This window comes from Artemia sp. Qi Xiang Cuo, chromosome 13, assembly GCF_049724085.1.
Source record: "Artemia sp. Qi Xiang Cuo chromosome 13, ASM4972408v1, whole genome shotgun sequence".
NCBI classification, from domain to species: domain Eukaryota; kingdom Metazoa; phylum Arthropoda; class Branchiopoda; order Anostraca; family Artemiidae; genus Artemia; species Artemia sp. Qi Xiang Cuo.
Genome location: NC_142806.1, coordinates 5,697,894 through 5,701,269, shown reverse-complemented (window position 1 = coordinate 5,701,269; position 3,376 = coordinate 5,697,894).

The following is a 3,376-nucleotide window of genomic DNA, read 5'->3' as shown; positions in this document are numbered from 1 at the left end:
TTAAAGGAAAATTATTTTTAGATGTCCAAGAAACGGGTGAAACAATTGTCACATCAAAAGCTCTAATTTTCAACTGTTTTTGAGAGTAAAACAAATAGGATATGCTCCATTTTAGAAAAAAGAATAATTTCTGTATATATGAGGAGCCAAATAGAAAGGAAGGAAATGAACTGAAGCAAGCTACAGAACCTGCTTTGAATAAGGGAAAAGAATTGTTTGCATTAATTTAATGTATGTAATGAAAGGTTTTTGTCATGTATTTGAATTTTCATTGTGTCTTTGTCTCCTTCCTTTTTCCTTTTTGCTATCTTTAGTGATTACTCCGTCTATTGTATCTTTTTGACGGGCAATAAATGAATAATAATAAAAATAACTATTAAAATAATTTTGTTCCAAATAATGCCCAGGGGTATAATTTGCTATGGGACAGGGAGGCAACTGCTCTGCCTAGTCCATGCCCCCGCATCTGACCTCAGTTTGCCCCTGCTGCCAGTGGAAATTCAGTTGCTTCAAAAATCTTGTCAAAACTAAGTCAAGCCTGCATAATTCAAGCATCCACAGAAACAGGTCAGGTTTCTTTTGTAGGTCTTTGCATTAATGATACTATATGGTACCCATTTTTCATTTTTCACTGTCATTTTCACTTGATTTGTGAAAATTGGATTTAACTGTGCCCTCTTCCCCGGGATTTGGATGAAATTGCACCACTGATAATACCACAAAATACATATTAAATTACAACAGCCCCCGAGAGCATAAAATTTAGTGAAATTTACCGAAAAATAATAAGTTTTTTTCTGTTAAACATCTTCTTTAGCATAATTATCCATTTTCTTATGTGGCATTTTGAAACAATCTATTACTGTTTATCAAACAGTTCTTGGTAATGAACTGTAAGTAAGGGGCGACCCGGCTCATAGTAACCGAAACTAAAAACGGGATTTTGATACTAAAAGGTACAGCAAAAGAAGTGGATTTTCATGCTGATTTCAAATATATAAGTTTCGTCAAGTTTAGTCTTACCCATCACAAGTTACGAGCCTGAGAAAATTTGTCTTATTTTCGAAAAAAAGGAACACCCCCTAAAAGTCATAGAATCTTAATGAAAATAACACCATCAAATTCAACGTATCAGAGAAACCTACTGTACAGGTTTCAAGCTCCAATCTGCAAAAATGTGGAATTTTGTATTTTTTTCCAGAAGAAAGATCACGGATGCGTGTTTCGTCAATACTTCGCTCTTTACGCTAAAGTTTTTTTTAGTGCTTTCAAAAGAGCTATTTAAGCTAATTAAACGACCTTTGTAATTCAGGGGTTATTCTTAAAAAATTGGAAAAAAAGATTTGAACTTTAGAGTAAAGAGCGAGGTATTGACGAGGGGGCAAACTCTCTCATATACGTAATAATTTCTGTTGGTTTTATGTTTTAATGTTAATCCTTACTTTCAGTTGAAAAAACTAGTTTTTTTATTTAATATTCTTTAAGATTATTACCAGCTTCAAATACAAATTAAAGCTTGTCATTAAAAAAAATAGCAGAGCAGACGAGAGATAAAGGATGGTATCCTGGTTAGGGAATACACAACGCCATACCTCCCAAAAATAAAATAAAATGATGACCCCGTAATGGGAGGTAAATAATGCATCCTATCAATTTGATCACAAGTTCTTAATTCAAGTAGCCTATCTAGGCCATGCAATGGTTTTGAAGGTGTTCATTCACCCTTTTTCACCCTTGATTACAAATTGCACAAGATAAACTTCAAGTTTGTAATGTTGACAGAACAATCATAGGCAGCGCAATCGCTAAGTAAATCGCTAAGTAAAGAACGATGTTGGCACATTGTTCTAGACCAGGGCACTTCGTATCGAAGGAGTTGTCGTACAAACTTCGAAAAGGGCTCATTCGATTGGAAATTGGAACGGCTTGTACTCTTTTTAAAAGTCAAGAATAATGGGAAAGCAACTAAAACCTGTTCCACGCCCGTCATTTCCCCAAACACATCCAATCAAAATTTTGAGATAGCCATTTTGTTAAGCGTAGTTAATTTCCAAATAGAAATTAAGTTTTTGAGGAGGACACTCCCCCAAAGCCCTTAGGGCAAGGGTTGTAAGTTATGCCCTGGGGCATATAAGATTTTTATAGAAAGTGTTGTCGTAGAAACTTCAAAAAAGGCTCATTCGATTGGAAATTCAAAGGGCTAGTGCCCTTTTTAATAGTCGAAAGTGATTGGAGGGCAACTAACCCCCCTCTCACTCCCAACTTTTCCCCAAACACATCCAATCAAAATTTTGAGGTAGCCATTTTGTTCAACGTAGGTGACAGTTCTGAAAATTAGGTCTTTGAGAATGAGAAGCCCCCCTCCCCCACAGCCCTCAGGGCAAGAGTTATAAGTTATGCCCTGGAGGCATATCAGGTTTTCATAGGAAGCCTTGTCGTAGAAACTTCAAAAGAGGCTCATTCGATTGGAAATTCAAATGGCTAGTGCCCTTTTTAATAGTCGAAAGTGATTGGAGGGCAAATAATACCCCTCTCACACTCACCATTTCCCTAAACACAATCAATCAAAGTTATGCCCTTGGGGCATATAAGATTTTTATTTTAAGGTTTATTCACCGTATGCTACCACTGCTATTACAATTACCACTAGTCCCCGACTTCGCTCCTATAAGAAAATACCGACGCAATCAATGTTAACTTAGGGCACGGCCATAAGTTATGCCCTGGGGGTATATAAGGTTTTCATAGAAAGTGTTGTCGTAGAAGCTTCAAAATGGGCTCAATCGATTGGAAATTGAAATAACTAGTGCTCTTTTTAATAGTAGAAAGTGATTGGAAGGCAACTAGAACCGCTTCCACGCTCACCTTTTCCTCAAACACATCCAATAAAAATTTTGAGATAGCCATTTTATTCAATGTAGTTGAAAGTTTTGGAAATTATATCTTTGAGCAGGAAACTCCCCCGTAGTTTTCAGAGCAAGGGTTATAAATTATGCCCTGGGGGCATATAAGGTTTTTATTGAAAACTTTGTCGTAGAAACGCCAAAAAGGGCTCTTTCGATTGGAAATTCAATGGGCTAGTGCACTTTTAAGTAGCGAATGTGATTGAAGGGCAACTAACCCCCCTCTCACGCCCACCTTTTCCCAAAACAAATCCAATCAAAATTTTAAGATAGCCATTTTGTTCAACGTAGTTGAATGTTTTGGAAATTATGTCTTTAAGGATGAACCCCCCCCTCCTTACCCAAAGCCCTCAGGGCAAAGGTTGTAAGTTATTCTCTGGGGGCATATAAGGTTTCTATAGTAAGTGTTGTCGTAGTATCTTCAAAAAAGCTTCAAAAAGTAACTATAATGGACACTTAATGGCGAAGTGATT